This window comes from Dreissena polymorpha, chromosome 5, assembly GCF_020536995.1.
Source record: "Dreissena polymorpha isolate Duluth1 chromosome 5, UMN_Dpol_1.0, whole genome shotgun sequence".
Lineage (NCBI taxonomy): Eukaryota > Metazoa > Mollusca > Bivalvia > Myida > Dreissenidae > Dreissena > Dreissena polymorpha.
The window spans coordinates 33,040,112-33,057,865 of NC_068359.1; the positions used below are offsets into that span (position 1 = coordinate 33,040,112).

At 34.8% G+C, this 17,754-nt stretch overlaps 1 protein-coding gene across 4 annotated transcripts in view; it reads left to right on the plus strand.

Moving 5' to 3' along the window:
• The first annotated feature begins 417 nt into the window (after nucleotides 1–417).
• The window catches only part of LOC127832618 (dystroglycan 1-like), a 97,534-nt gene continuing 80,197 nt past the window's right edge, over nucleotides 418–17,754 (plus strand). For 2 of the 4 annotated variants that reach the window (XM_052358143.1, XM_052358146.1), the window contains exon 1: nucleotides 2,771–2,981. The gene's annotated coding sequence lies outside the window, so the exon portion shown is untranslated. Of the gene's footprint in view, nucleotides 439–2,770; nucleotides 2,982–17,754 lie in introns of those variants that run through there. The other 2 variants (XM_052358150.1, XM_052358144.1) reach the window with 2 other exon arrangements.

The window sequence follows — 17,754 nt, forward strand, 5'->3', positions numbered from 1 at the left end:
TGGTGAAACGCAATATGATTCTAAATTTATTTCAATTTCTTCATTTTAGATGGGTTGATTTACCAATAAAACATAAAATTAATTTAAACATCAAAATGTCTCGTATACAATTTCAGGAGCGCAACAGCGCATTCGGCATGTTGCAGGCTACCTTTCCCGCTTGCTGAAGCATCCGGTCTTCACGGATAAATGATTTTATCGTTTGCTTGCACATACTGATGACATGTACAATTTTAAATCAAAATGTTTACTCATAATAAAACTCATAATATTTCATAACTTTAAACATATCTTAGACAAACATAATGTTGAAATTATAAAAGGAAGTATAACTCTCTCTATACAGAATAAAATACTGTTTGGTACAGTTGTGTCCCTTTGTATTATTTACTTCATTTACTTTTTGTTCGCACTACAAGCACCAACTGCACCAATTTGGTAAAGAATATGAATGCCTCACTAAACTGAGATAATTCATGCTGTATTCAGAAACTTTGATGCGTGTCATAAGTATTTATTTTATGTTTTAAGCATAACTAAATACTGAGTTATTTTAAATTTAAGTTAAAGCAATAAAGGGGCCTTTTTCACAGATTTTGGCATGTTTTGAAGTTTGTCATTAAATGCTTTATATTGATAAATGTAAACATTAGATCTAAAAATCTCCAGTAAAAAATCAAGAATACAATTTTAAAAAAGGTAGCCCGCCGCAGGGCTCGAACCAGTGACCCCTGGAGTCCTGGAGTAAAAACCAATTAGACCGCTGGGCCATCCTGCAAAGTATGAATAGGAGACGTATTTTATACTTAATATAAGCAATCTTCGTAGTTTCACAAAATTAAACGACAACAACAGAACTCTCCAAATTATTCAATCGTTTCGCGTTGCAACGCTTTATAATTTTCAGGTTTCTAATCGTCAAAAGATGCATATAACGGCTATATTAGACCATGGTAAATGTTCAGTATTACTTTTTCCTCACAAATATAACAAAAAAGAAAATTTGCAAATCTGAAGCAACTTTTTTCAATTTTGTCAATTTACCCAAACGTGAAAAGATCCCTTTAAGTTGCAATCCAACTCCCAGCTATTGACCCTGTGGGTCGCTGAGCTTTACGTATGTACCCATTAAAGCTCAGAGCATTTTATGACACTTTGTTTTTAACCAAACCAGGGACCTATACAAACTTGTTTGTATAGGTCCCTGACCAAACCAATTTTTACTTGGCTGAAACCACTTACATTTCATGGCGCTCTTCCATAGATAACAAGTTATAAAAAATAAATGTCTGTAAAAGAATACAGAATTAAATAAAAGAATTTCATCTTGTTTAAACTTTAAACACCTTTACTGCATTTGTACACACCAACTGCATGCCCATATTTGGAAATCTGGATGAATTATAGAACTTTCATATACCCCATGGGTGAAAATAAACTGGACAAAAGACCAGTATGGGGGTGGTTTTGAAAAATTCAGTATATTTTTTTTTAAAGCATGGAAAGCCTACCTAAAAATGTGCATGCTGTTCAGTGAAATGATGCTGAGTAAGAAAATAATACATTAGATTATATTTGGAAAGGTGCCCATTACTGGTGCGCTACCTTACATGAAAATTGCAATGACCAGAAAAATAGGTTTGGTCAGGTTCATGGAAATACAACTTTTTAAAATGTCCTTTTGACAGCAGCCAATTAGAGCTAATCAAGTTAGCTAAACATGTTCAACTCTTCTTTAAATTCTATTGATCTACCATCTATAGTACCAGTGTTTTTAGGAAAAATTCTGCCCATTTCCAATCTCAAAAATTATTTATCCAAACTAACTGCCTAAAATTCCCAATTGAAGATTTCAGAAAAAAAAAAACATTTTTTCCAATGAAGAAGGCCCTGGTCCCATTCCAAAAATACTGACTACAATATCATCTTTATGTTGTTGTTGTTGCAAAGGAGTACATAAAATATTGTAAAATTTACAACAAATTATGGAGGGCTGTTTAATGCATGATTTTAAAAAACCTTGTGTGACATTATAAAAATAATAGAATTGTAAAACATATAAATTAGATAATTTCACATTAAGACAAATATACTAATACCAGAGCGTGTATCAAATCGATTAATTAATAACATACTATATAATTCAAACAACAGAAAAAGTTCTGATATATGGCCAAAATGGCCAGTTTAATTCTTTTGATATTTGCTAGATTGCCATGTCTATCAAAATGTAAAATGAAATATTTAGAATTGTTAAGATTTTTTTCAACTCTTTTCACTGTGTCTTATTACAATATACTGTATTAAGATCACCAGCATGAAGCGTTAAAAATTGAGTTTTTTGTGTGAATGCAGTTATTTGAGACAAAAATAATTGAATGGTCAAGTTACTTTTCCTTGAAAACAAAACTGCTGTGTATTTTATTTAATCGGAATTATCTGTAATATTTAAAATATCTGTATTTTTGCAACCAGATGATCTGGTGTTCAACAGTTGATACGTGACACAACTATACTCTATGCCATAATTTAATTGACCTTGTGAATACGCTTTTCATTCATAATTTGTCTACCAAGGCTTTAATCTATTCTTAAAGCCTTAAGCATTTGAAAGCCTGTCTCTTATATCATTCAAAATATTGATGTATACACCACGCTTTGTTTGAACCTTAACATAAACTTGAAATGTTTATGCACTTAAAGATTGAATTTTTATAGCGAGCATAAGTTAAATGCTCCATTGTATGAATGCAGACTGCAGTAATTTTATTGGCTTGACCTCTTGTACATAAGTCTTGCAACTGGTTTTAACCACAGTTACATTATTGACCATGTAGGGATATAAGCGACCAATTCACAGCCATTGGGGAAAACCTTGTGTGTAGAACACGCTGATAAAATAAAGGCGGTTTTATGTGTGGGGGTGACATTCACATTATCTGGATATCACTTTGCTGCTAGTGCATGTGTTTGCATGAAAGGTAATTAGATTTAACATAAATTTGATTGTTCTAGTATTTGTGACTGTTGTATTGCCATATGATTGTTTTAAACCTATATTTGTCCTTGAAGTTTGAATGAAAAAAGCACAGACTTCAGAATTTAACAACCGACCATGAGGTAATACTAACTTTACATGTATTGCAGTCTTTTGCCGCTTTAAAACATTAAATTAGATGATCAATTAAAACTGAGTTAATTAATTGTTAAATTGTTCTAAGGGACGTTTAACTTCATATTATGATATACTCTTTGATTTTTAGTTTTTTGACAGGTTGACATTAAAACATATTTAGTTCATTTCAATGGTGTGTTGTTAAACAGAAAAAAATGCACTGTCACAGTCAATAAAAGGGCATATTCTTCAGAAGTCATATGCTAGTGATGCCAAGTGATGCCAAGCTGGGCAAAGCAGCACATCCATAAAATGTCAATGTGAAAATGTGAAGAGAGGCTTTTGGTGGGATTTACTATGCTGCAGACTAACACGGATCAAAACAAATTCATAGCCTGTAAATAACCCATTTGTTAAGGATTTTTATGGCCCCCCTGCCCCCCCCCCCCCCCTGCCCCCCCCCCCCCCCCCCCCCCCCCGTCCATTGTTTTTGTCTTGTCTGTCTGTCATTGTATGTGTCTGTCTGTCCCAAAACTTTAACCTTGGTCATAACTTTTGCAATATTGATGATAGCATCTTGATATTTGGAATGCATGTGTATCTCATGGAGCTGCACATTTTGAGTGGTGAAAGGTCAAGGTCATCCTTCAAGGTCAAAAGTCAACAAAAAATAATTCAAAGCGGCGCATTAGGGCATTTCTGACAAACACATCTCTTGTTTCTCAAGATGTATGATCTTATATTGGGATTCAAGAGATTAACCGGTTAATCTACCAAAAAAATCAGTTAACTGGTTACATTTTGGGAAAAGGTTATGTTAACATTTTTTTTTCAATTATGCTTTTGTCATGGAATAAATCATACAATTTCTTTTTTTTTCAAACAACATACTGACAGCTTATGCTGGTCTCTTGTTAGAACAACATGCAACACCAACCACAGTAATAAAATAAAAATTCAACAAACACAGTAATAAAGCAATACATCAGTACCTTTGTGGTTACAAACATGGTATACGTTTTGCTAATTGGCACTATTGTTTTGTTTTACTGACGAAAATTTAAATTACAAATTTAATATCTTTGGGGTTTTAGCGTAGACTAAATTTACATAATTTTATCTCACTGACCGGATAAAAATAATTTGAGACGTTGGACACAGTATTTTGATGTTTTGCTAACAAATATCCAACACTAATTGCTCGCAAATATAAATTGTTAAATTGTTGATAACAATTTTATCAAGATTAGAATTCGTTGTTAAAATCTTGACCAGGTAACGTCCTATTTGTTTTATCAGAATTTAATAACATAAGTAATAATTTTTTATCTTAACAATGCCACCTTCGACGTCCGTGCAGCCTTCACAGGTTAATCATTTTTAATTGTTTGTTTGAAGAAAGTATCTTCTTAGCAAAAATCCAGTTTAGGCCAAATGTTTCGTCCCTGATTAGCCTGTTCAGACTAAAAGTCTAATCTGGGACAACACTCTAGGTAGCCACAGCCCGGCTAAAATCTTTAAGACCATTGTTCATGGGCTATAATTACTTGTCAGTATCCAGGTGAGCACCTAGCGCCATCATTGATCACTTGCTACCTTTGAACAAGGCCTGATGCATAGTATGACACAAATGGGGGAAATTAGAAAAGGAATTGGGGGCAATAAAAAGGTTTGATTAAATATCTTTGTCAATAAGCAGAACCTTTAGTGTAATCTGGCCCCTTTGAAAGATAGTAAACTTCTGTTCTCAAACAGTTGTTAATGGTTTTGAATGTCTTCTCACTTCTGAGAGCTTTGTTTGAAGCACTCGACTATTAATGGCTGTTAAATGAAAATGGCCTTTCTTTTCTGAAGTTTTAAGAGGCACTAAACGTTACATAAGACTTCATTTTCTGTTTGCTTACCAGTGTACATTTGTAATGTTTGATTATGTTTTCTTTCAAGGCAGTTTGAAAGAGTGTATAACATACATATCATATATTATGTTATTTGTAATAATAAGAAGTTAGTAGTTACTGAAAATGTTGAAAGAAGGACATAACATATGTTTAACTGACAATTATATGAAAATTAGGTCTTTGTTTTTAGACCCTTAATATGTACATGTAATGTTGGACTTTGGTCAGTTTGTTACCTGTGGACAAGGTAATGTCAAGGTCACATGATCTTCACTGTGAGGTGGTACATTTAGCTGCTAATAGATAGGATAAAAATGTGCATTACACTCTTAGTTTAAATATGTTTTTTTAGCTTGAATGCATTGAAACCCTAAGGCTTATTTGAAACCCTCTCGAGTCTCAGTTTCCTTGGACTAGGACCAGTACTTGGTGTTTATGAGAAAAATCTAAAGAACGCTCCCAGTGGGAATCGAACCGTTGACCTCCCAGTCTCTGAACAGCTTAGTAACTCAGTTGATATGGAAAATTCATGAGGCTGTAGATGCAAACATTGTCTGTTCCCTGGATTCATTTCATTACGGTGACATGTATGTAAGGAATTTTTAAAATGGAAAATATTTATTGGGTTCTATTTGATTTCTATTTGGATGCCTCCATGAAAGTCAACTAACATTGGTGTCGGAAGAATACCGTAATTTCTCTATGTTTTCAGACACTTATTTAAAAATTTTGTGTCTGAAAACTTAGATACGAAAAATATTCACAAAATACAGGTGTCCGAAAACTTAGAGTCGAAAATTGAAGTGTCAGAAAATAGCCTCAATGGAATCAACGACTACAATAGCACGCGCTTGTAAAATACCATGCCGTATAGTATTAATTACTGATATATCTGTTTGTATTGCATTTTAAATAATGTAAAATGCTAAATGTCCGATAGTTGTTGTCTAACACCTTTCATTGTTCGTAAAACTTGCAATAGGGTGCATCACACTTTGAAGCATTTAGTATTTGTCACAGTTTTTTTACTGAGAAGGGTTAGTACCATAGCGGTAGATAATTGAACTGTTAATTGACACTACCCCTGGTAATTGTCATAACGCTTACTGGTATGCTAACATGCGAAACCATTGTTTAATACCCAATAACGCAAATGTAATGGTCCGTTGTCCTCAGGCATGCACCTGCCATGTTTTATGATGTTAATCTGGTTGTAAAACCCCATGATCGAAGTGTCATTAGATATCGAAAAGAGGACCAAAATTTTGTAAAATAGCGCTGTCAAATATACTGTCCGAAAATTTAGAGACATTAATTTTGGAAGAAAACTCATGGGTCCGAAAATTAAGAGTCACGAAAAAATAATTATTTTTGCTAAAACAAAGGGTGTCCGAAAACTTAAGAGTGTCCGAAAACATAGAGTAATTTCGGTAATAGTGTTTTCACACAAACATAAATGATTTGTTTGCTGAAGGTTCAACACATTCTTTAAAGTATCCTTACCAAACATTCTTTAAAGTATCCTAACTGCAGTACTGGTATTTCTTGGTTTGTTTGTGTAAGCATGTTGCCTGCTCACCTGAGTGAAACATGCTCAGGGTTAGCTTTTGTGAATAAGGCCATTTGTTCTTTGTTGGTAGTGTGTTGTGCTTCATGCGTTCTAACCATTAAGCTTGTGAACACACTTGAGGCCACATTTATTTCCCAAACTCAACCAGAAAATGTGTCCCAATGATACCTCAGTACTGAGTTAAAAACAGGCTTAGTTGGATTAAAAAAGGTCACTAGGTAAAATAATGAAAAAGCTTGTTAACACTCTAGAAGTCATATTTTTCGTCTAATCTTCATAAAACTTTCTCAGAACATTTAATGTTATGATGAACAAGCAAGGTCAGAAGCCACAGGTGAGCAAACTAAGGCCTTTGGTTATGTTGTTTTCCTTGCTTGTTTCTATGCAAACAATCTAGGAACAATTTGCACTAAATTGTAGATAACCATTTGCTTTACAATTATATATAAGCTAGTGTGTTTGCATAAGATAATGGGCATAAAAGTGTGCAAACACTACTCTGTTAACTGGTAAATGGTAAATACCTTGTGTACACTGTAGTTGGTTCTAGATATATTTGCCATTTGCAGGTTCAGAAAATGTTATAGACATCTACGATTGTGTCTGAAACCAAACATTCCTCAAAACTTGTGGCATTTCTTCAAATTATTTGTTCAAGAAAAATCATGTTCTATCCCCACTTTTTGTGCAGTCTTTGCATGCACGCAGCCATGGCAGATGAGTTCAGTGAAATTTCATCTCCTTTTAAGGTTTTAACATTTAAAAATTGTTGCTTAGAGTAATGATTGGCTTAAAGGGACATTTTCACAGATGTTGGAATGTATTGAAGTTTGTCATTAAATGCTTTATATTGATAAATGTAAACACTGGATCTAAAAAGCTCCAGTAAAAAAAAAAAAAAATTTAAGAAAGAAAAACAAGTAACCCTCAACTGGGCTCAAACTACTGACCCCTGGAGTAAAAGTCTTAACACTACTGACTAGAACACTCGGCAATCCGTATTCATACAATGAATTATGTATTTTAAACTTTATATAAGCAATCCTCATACCCGTATATTATAATAATATCATAACTTCAATGAACATTTGCGAATCTGAAACATTTTCTTGTTTATTTTGTCAATTTACTGAAACGAAAAAAGGTTCCATTAAAATTGACTCTGCCGGTAAGTAATCAAGTAATCCATACCAGTCTATACACAGATTGCCAAGATAGCAATATGGTTTCAGTTTAACCCTTACAGTGCGGGAACCGAGTTGTGAAGGCCTTTGCAAACAGTTTGGATCCATATGAGACGCCACAGAACGTGGCGTCTCATCTGGATCCAAACTGTTTGCTATTCTGATAGTATTCTTTTAAAAAAAAATCGAAGAAAATGCCAATTTTAGAAATTTAGCAGACGACATTTTAGCAGACGACAAATTTCCCAGCATGCAAAGGGTTAATGTCTTTTCCATGAAACTTGATTGAACATCCTTAAGTAGTCTACTTGTGCAACTTCATGCTCCTGCATGTTTAAAGGCTATATGTATTTCATGTTTTGAAAAAAGGTCTTGTTCACAAAAAATGAAAAAGCAAATCATCAAACTGTTAAAAGAATCTACCATAACATAATTGACATCTTGAATGTTATCAGTAGAGGCACTTGAGAGACTGATTGTATATTACAGGGGTGATGTGTTCCGTACAGATGGGCGTGTGACAGGGCAATATATTTACTGGACTATTTGTACAACTATGAATTGATTTAGTTATCAATACGTGTAAAAGTTCAAAAATTTGTTTTTATCTAAATGATGGTGTGAGTAATGCAATGACTGATAACAAATTCTCAAGGTGACATATTGATGTGTGTTTATTGTGTTATTATCCTCCTTGAAAGGGGGGCGCCAGGTTTTTTCTGCTATGTAAAAAAGGCTGTAAAACGGACCCGATCCCAAAGCAAAGGGACCCAATACAAAACTTTAATTTTAGACAAAATTCAAAATATTTAATTTATTTGTTAGAAAGAAATGTCTAATAAGTAGTACATCATATATCTAAATTGTTATTCATAAACATCTAACAAAGTATATGACTATAACTTTAAGCACGAATTGCAGTTTTTCCACAAATTCGCCAGACAAAGGATGTGTCAATATTTGTTGATAAAAACTTTATTCAATGTTAAAGGAATTTAGTTTTGCTTGGGTCTGAAACCAATTTTCCAGATAATGTTTCCATCTCACTCTATGTCCTTCCATCATTTCCATCTTACTAAAACCTTCCATCATTTCCATCTTACTCTATATCCTTCCATCATTTCTATCTTACTCTATGTTCTTCCATCATTTCATTCTAACTCTATGTCATTCCATCATTTCCATCTTACTCTATGTCCTATCATCATTTCCATCTTTCTCTATGTCCTTCCATCATTTCCTTCTAACTCTATGTCATTCCATCCTTTCCATCTTACTCTATGTCCTTTCATCATTTCCATCTTACTATATGTCCTTCTATCATTTCAATCTTACTCTATATCCTTCCATCATTTCCATCTTACTCTTTATCCTTCCATCATTTCCATCTTACTCTATATCCTTCCATCATTTCCATCTTACTGTATGTCCTTCCATCATTTCCTTCTAACTCTATGTCCTTCCATCATTTCCTTCTACATACATGCCAGACGTCCCGATCTCGGCGGGACAGTCCCGCTTTTGGACCCTTTGTCCCGGCGTCCCGATATGAGACGATTTGTCCCGACATTCGTAAAAAACGATGTAAGGTCTATAGGTTCCCAATATAATATGCTATTCAAGCTCTGTTTCGCTAACACTTACCACCGCTAATCCCTTTATTGCCCCCGATTAACAATGCAAGTCTACTTCTCGTGTGTACCAGTGTTGTTTATGACACCTTATCAGCGATTTATTGGCTAATTATTGATTTTATCAGGCATTCACACCATGGTGGTCTTCAAGATAGTGGTCGCTTATTGCTATCGATAGTTGTATTGTAATGAAATAAATGTTGAAAATGTGTTTGTTTTTGTCTTTGTTTGAAACGGTTTACAAAACAGTACTATACTGACTACAGTAAAGGTGGAATGATAGATCGTTTTAGGTGTCCTGCTTTTTGGTCATATGTCCCGACAATTTTTTATGGAATGTCCTGCTTTGGACCTAAAAAATTCTGGCATGTATGCCTTCTAACTCTATATCCTTCCATCATTTCCATCTTACTCTATGGTCTTCATCATTTCCTTCTAACTCTATGTTATTCCATCATTTCCATCTTACTCTATGTCCTATCATCATTTCCATCTTACTCTATGCAATTTCATCATTTCAATCTTACTCTATGTCCTTCCATCATTTCCATCATAATCTTTATCCTTCCATCATTTTCATGTTACTCTATGTCCTTCCATCATTTCCTTCTAATTCTATATCATTTCATTATTTTTCATCTTAGTCTATGTCCTTCCATCATTTCCATCTTACTCTATGGCCTTCCATCATTTCCATCTTACTCTATGTCCTTCCATCATTTCCATCTAATTCTATATCATTTCATTATTTTCCATCTTACTCTATGTCCTTCCATCATTTCCATCTTACTCTATTTTCTTCCATCATTTCCTTCTTACTCTATGTCCTTCCATCATTTCCTTCTTACTCTATGTCCTTCCATCATTTCCATCTTACTCTATGTCCTTCCATCATTTCCATCTTACTCTATGTCCTTCCATCATTTCCAGCTTACTCTATGTCCTTCCATCATTTCCATCTTACTCTATGTCCTTCCATCCTTCCTTTGATCAATACTCTCATTATAAACTAGTGGTTTAAAAAACTTATTAAAAAAGTTTTCACATGCAACCAATCTGTTTGCTAATGCTGTTTCATTGAAATGATTTTGTGACTTATACGATTGTCAGGGCAACCAGTCAGGTCATAATACTCTCCTGCTGAAGCACACAAAAGCCAAAGCAATTAATTCCTTGACTTTGGACAAAGAGCTTGATTTGAAATTAAATATTTGTAAGGGATCTATTTGCAATTTTACAATTTGTTCTGGCGCCACAGTATTCTAACATATGCAAATGTTATTTTTCATGATTTGTTATTTTTTACAAAATTAAACATCGTTGCACGAATAGCACAATTATAGCTGCATTTATGAAATTGTAATTAAGCAGGACTAAAAGACTTTGTGACTAACACAAATTTCTTTTGATGCTTCCTTATGTTATTTCAACATTTATTGAATTTAATGTTAGAACTGTTGTAAAGTGTTGATTATGTAACAGCAGTCAACATGAATGAATCTGAAAGGTTGACCTGTGATATTCATTTCTCAATTCAGAAGCAAAGAGAAATGGCTACCGTCTTAAGCCTAATAAACGCGCCTGGGCGCCATGCAAATCACAAAGGGGGCGCGTTTATTTCACCCCCCTTTAGGTATAATATGAGCAAACACCTAAAATGTGTTTACCGGTATTTGGGAAAAGTTCCAAGTTCATTGAGCAATCGTAAACATATCACAATTAGTTTTATCAGGATACTACACCCTATTATCATGCAAGATGAAAGGGCTGTTGTTGATATGACTTTTAGTGAGAACTGTAACAGTACGCGTGGCCAAGATAGTATAAAATGTAAGCCCTGTGCTTCAGCCCAGGGTACCGCATATTGAACAACCTGTGTAGATCTGTATTTTAAACGCACGGTGTCAAAAAAAATCGTAACATGAATTTGACATTTAAAACTGTTCAGGTTTTATGCTGTTTGCTGCTCATCATGATCATTCTCTAAGGTTTGGAGGTGAAGCCTTAAAAACTTGAATATAGTAAGAAAGGTCTTAAATTAAATACTACTTTTTAAGGGACTACAAATGCGTGAAAATACATATCTAAGTGGTAAAGGGTTTAAGTTATAACACACATATACCAGTCAAAGCCCTGTTATATGATCATCTGTAGGAACTTGATTTTTGCTTCTCATGGGTATCACTGTCCACGTTCAAACTTACATTTTCAATAAAGGAAATGCTTGCTATTAATAGCTATCAGGTGTCACTTTGTTCATTAATTTGCCTATCAGCCTGTCACTGATAACACATGATTACCGAGTGACTGTCATTTATTGCACAAGCCCCTTTGGGACAAATGGTCACTTTTGATACACAATATTGACCATAATATGGTCAGTTTAATAATTAACTGTTTGGCTAAGGTCTACATTTGGTGTACATTTAGTTGTTTGTAACCTCAGGCAAAATGAAGGCATTTGTGTGTGCGTCTGCCATATATATTAAGTACATAATTGAACTGAATGCAGAGGTTACTTATCTGTGTGATGCAAAGTTTGCCTTGCCTTTTTTGTCTTCCTCAGATTGTATGTTCAAGGATTTGAAATTAATTGCTTGGATTTTATAACACAAAAACAAACTATGTGCTTTTATTTGTCACTGTTGGTTTAATAAAAACTATTAATAATTAATAATAATAGTTAATAATAACCACGATGCCTGCTTTTGTGAAATTATGGCTTTAACTCTTTCAGTGCTGGAACCAAATTTTGAAGGCCTTTGCAAACAGATTGGAACGTGGCGTCTCATCAGGATCCAAACTGTTTGCTATTCTGATAGTATTCTTTGAAAAAAATCAAAGAAATTGCTTATTTGAGAAATTCTGCATACTACTTTTTAGCAGACAACAAATTTCCCAGCATGCAAAGGGTTAAGAATACTAAAACTGTTGATTATGGTCAACCTGTGACAGTTGCTGTGTGTTTATTGAACATGTACATTTCACTTATGAGGATTGTCAGTCCCAAATGAGCACTTAAAATGAACACTTCACCCCAAAACGGTATTAACCCTTTGCATGCTTGGAAATTTGTCGTCTGCTAGAATGTCGTCTGCTGAATTTCTATAATTAGCATTTTCTTCGATTTTGTTTCAAAGAATACTATCAGAATGGCAAACAGTTTGAATCCTGATGAGACGCCACGTTCTGTGCTGTCTCATCTTGATCCAAACTGTTTGCAAAGGCCTTCAAAATTCGGTCCCAGTGCTAAAGGGTTAAAAAGAATATTTAAATGGTTTTCTGCAATCAAGTACCAAGCTATTAAATAGGGCCAAAGTTTTCTCTTTGAAGATGTCACGATGGGAATTTTTCCCTACATGCATTTCAGGGGTTTCTTTGCTAACTATTCCCAATTGGTACTTTCCCTATATGGCAAAATAAAATTGCCATTGATATAATGTGTTTTCATTGTTAAACTGCAATAACTTTTAACATGTTAATAGATAAAGATGTAAGGTGCAAAGCATAGCATCTCTGATCACTAGATTAAATAGCTGCCATTTTTTCTTGTCTGATTTCTTGGCAGCAACCAATCATTTTTTTCTTCCTACGCAATGCACTCTTGTTTACTCAGTCTTATCTCTCAGACATCCACATTTTTAATTTGAGCTTCGCTCTGGGAAAACTGGGTTAAATCCAGATGAGCCTGTGCAGTTTGCACAGGCTCATCCAGGATGACTCTTAATGCCTTTAACTGGATTTTGGCAAAGAAGAGACTTATTTAAACAAAAAAATGCAATGAACATGGTCATCCCTGATAAGTCTGTCCAGACTGCACAGGCTAATCTGGGATGACATTTTACGCACAATCGTTATCACCGGTTCCCATCGCAAGGCTCATTTGCAATTAGTCTCTCAATTTTGGCAATCTATCAGTTGCCTAATAAAATTTAGATGGCTTATCAAATTTAATGCTTTTAAGTCAGGTAACATTATTTACCTTGCAAGAGGAATTCCAATTTACAGGGTGCAGGCGGTCTGCTTATATATAAATAACGTCTTTAAGAATGTTATCTTTCCTTTCAATGAGTGACATGGAGCATACAGGGACCCTAGTGAATAGCATCTTTTGTAAGTGGATGAGAATGACTGTGTTCTTTTGCTAGAAAGTTATCTAATGAATGTACATTTGGGCAATTAAAAAAAGGACACTATAGAACATAATCATTAATGGGGAAATATTACTTTTAGCTTGACAATCCACCGAATGGTCCACGCTTTAATAGTCTTACCAATATGTCAATATCAGCGCCTGCATCTTAATAAAGCTCTGCTGAAGGTTAAGTTATGGTCTCCATAGCTGTTTCAACTACATGTATTCAATTGAAACTTTACACATGTGCTCAATGTCATTGTATGTGGTCACATACCAAGTCCCATAACTCTGACCTGCAATGCGGCGTCTCATCTAGGTCTGTGCTGTTTGCTTAAAGGAATTTCTGTAAGAAATATTCTAAATATAGAAATAAATATACTAGACATCCCTAATTTTGGAAATAAATTGATCCAATTTAGAAGGATGGGAGAGTCCACTTGGCATAAATGGGTTAAGAAACACATTCTTTAGTTGAGATATACTGACCTGACATTTGGTGGCATTTAAGGCCAGTCGAGTCAAGGTCAAGGCCACTCGAAAAAATATATGAGCCGCCCTCTGTGAAAAGGGGGTTTAATGCATGTGCGTAAAGTGTCGTCCCAGATTAGCCTGTGCAGTCTGATAATCAGGCTAATCAGGGACAACACTTTCCGCCTAAACTCGATTTTTGTGAAGAAGAGATAAACGAATATCATAACAGAGTAAAGTGTCGTCCCTGATTACATCACAGGCTAATCTGAGATGACACTTTAGGCACATGCATTAAACCCCCTTTGTCACAGAGCACAGCCCAATTATAAAAAGTTTGAATGGAAGAATAGTTGAGTGAGCTGTCAAGCTTTGTATATGGTTTACTTGGAATTACCGGTAGCACTTATCCCTAAGCTGATAATACAAAAAAACAATTTGTTAGGTTGCAACTTTTCATGTCAACTTCATGCCTGGTGTTTTTAATGTGAAGATTTTGTTTACCTTACAATATTACATGGAAGTGCTGATGTTTTGCTTCGGAAATAACAGCCCTCTCCTATTTCCACTTTTTAATTGGAAAAAAGATCTAATTTCCTATGTAAAAATATCTGAAAGGGAAGAAAAACAACAGTGTTACATTTTTGGTAAGTTAAATGGTTATTGTAGTGTTAACTTTGTACTAACTTTAGTTTGAAATATTAGTCGTGCAATATTCAAAGATTCAGTATGTGATGTCTGCTGTTGTATGGCTGTATCCGATGGTGACAGGATTTTTGTCAAGCATTATTTTTTAGATGTGCTCAAAATTGATCAAATTGTAGTGTCCTCCAAGTTATGAAGTACCTTTTCTCTTGGAGAAAAAGCTGAAAGATATTAGCAGAAGGGGAGTGTCGATTACTCAAACTGTGTAGCTTTCAAATGAACTGTATTGTGTACTGCAAAAAATATTAAAAATATAATAATGTCTACATTAAAATATGATATGGATTATCTGTATCATTTATGTGCTAACCAATATATATAGTAAAACAAAAAACACCAGTGTTCACTCAGGGTATTGCACAGCTTGAAACAAAAGCATGAAATTTAACAGAAAGTACTTGTTTAGCATGTAGTTGATAGGTGGTTGAAATAGGCAGCAGCCCATAAGCCATGCTGTAGTATAGGTGGTTGAAATAGGCAGCAGCCCATAAGCCATGCTGTAGTATAGGTGGTTGAAATAGGCAGCAGCCCATAAGCCATGCTGTAGTATAGGTGGTTGAAATAGGCAGCAGCCCATAAGCCATGCTGTAGTACACTGTAACTCCAATATAGTGCGGTCCGTTATAACGCTGTGTCCAATATAACGCGGGGGGTCCTTGGATCCCGTTTTTTCTCCAACCTTCCATTTCTGATTCAAATCCATGTTATGCAACTTCATGTATTTTCAGAAAATTCAAAGAAGCCGTCGATCACAGCTTGATTGCTTTATCCGTCCGCTTAACTGATTTTAATCGATTAGAGGTTGAACGACACTCGACAGTTAATTGGTGTTAATCTGTTGTGTAATGTCAAAAAAGGTGTGAAAACTCGCGAGTCTGTGTTTATTACATGTATTCCCTATCAGAGCGGTTCAGTGCGCTAATTTCAATACGGCAAGTGCAAGCGGAATAATTATCAAATTAAAGTTATTTAAAACGATTACCTGTTTATGTTTTGTATTTATCGTGTATGGTATTTCATTGTATAAACTATGGCTGTGTAAGTGTGTTATCGTTTATTATATGCTACACATGCTTGATAAATAAAAATATCTGTGTGTGAGATGCACTTAAATTTGTGCCCGTTATCTGAAAGTCCACGGAAAACACGTTTTTCACATGCTGCATATGACGCAATAAAATGTTTTTTTGTATATGTATCGTATTGCATTCAATCTAATTTTAAATTCGCTCGTCCAATGAAAGCTGTGTCCCATAATGCACTGTACTAATTTTTCTGAAAAATGGCGTAGGCATATGAATTTGTTTACAAAATTCGTAAACATATTTCTTGTCATAAATGTTTAACATTATTTTTTCGTAAGTGATGTTGTAATTATATTGGATTATCGGATAAATGTGCACATTAAAAAAGCGGTATGTATACTGTTATCGTTCGATTCGGTTTATATGCATGTATTTGCGGATGACAACACAGCATGACATAACACAGGACCTATATTATAGGCTATACTTTACATGTTTTTATAGCCCTCTTAATTAAATAAGCTCAAAACTTATAACGCTGTCCGTTTATAACGCTGTTGCGTGGCTTGGACCCCGTCATCCGCGTTATATTGGAGTTACAGTGTATAATGCACAATTTATATTTTCAAATTCTCCCTTGTAAATGCTGTTTTAGGCTTGTTACCTTTCATTTGTCCCAATTTAATCCTTGAAAAATACCGACTTAGTTGGCGGAAGTGCAATTTTTGATGACTGCATGAGATATTTCAGTATGACGCTTTAATTGCACATCATTTTGGTGACATCCTCTGTGTCATCATGAACAACTGTGTTTGTTTCCTGTCCATTTACATCTTGGATGTTTTATTCATATTAAGCCCATACTCTGAACCTTAGGAGGTCATTTTTAAACCTCACGTGAATCATCCTGAATGGTGTTTCCAAAAATATGTGGGCATCTCAATGGGTTTGTAATAACAAAATGGAGGACTAGGAGGGTGTTTGTGAACTGAACCTTTGTGAAGATAGCTAGACAATCTGTATTTAATAAGTGTATTTTCAAAATAAACATCTTTGAATAATATTCAGTTAGTGAAAGAAATGTCAAGAATGTTTGGTCATTACAAATGATTATTATGTCTACACAATTGTATCTGTTATGGTACTTGTGTATTATTCACCATATTATGAGTAAGCCAGGTCTTCTAATTACACTAAATGTTTCAACCACATTTTTATCTTAACACATGAACACATGCCTCTCTTTTCTTCACATACCTGATGACTGTAACTGACGTAAGACAGAAAAATATTGTCATAATTATTCTATTAGAAATTAGAAATCAACATTGACTTTATCTACCAGCAGATGTCACCCATTCTTGTCAGCCATTAATATCCTTGACAAGAACAATCTGAAAGGCCTGTGACATGTCCAGGAGAAGTAATAGTGATGGGGTGAAAGGCCTGTGACATGTCCAGGAGAAGTAATAGAGATGGGGAGAAAGCATCATTAGCTCCTATTCAGTATGAGGACATTGCTCCTGGATAATGTATGCATTTTACCAGTGTTAGCCTGGGAGAGACTAATGTGGTGAACTTTGTACCCAATTTTTAAGACATAATAACAGCCAAGGAGAGAACGATGTGATATTTGTATGCCCCCCTTCGAAAGAATAGGGGGTTTATTGTTTTGCACATGTCGGTCGGTCCGTCCGTCTGTTGGTCCGTCCACAAGATGGTTTCCGGATGATAACTCAAGAAGGCTTAGGCCTAGGATCATGAAATTTCATAGGTATATTGACCATGACTGGCAGATGACCCCTATTGATTTTCAGGGCACTAGGTCAAAGGTCAAGGTCACGGTGACTCGAAATAGTAAAATGGTTTCCGGATGATAACTCAAGAATGCTTAGGCCTAGGATCATGAAACTTCATAGGTACATTGATCATGACAGGCAGATGACCCCTATTGATTTTCAGGTCACTAGGTCAAAGGTCAAGGTCACAGTGACTCAAAACAGTGAAATGGTTTCCG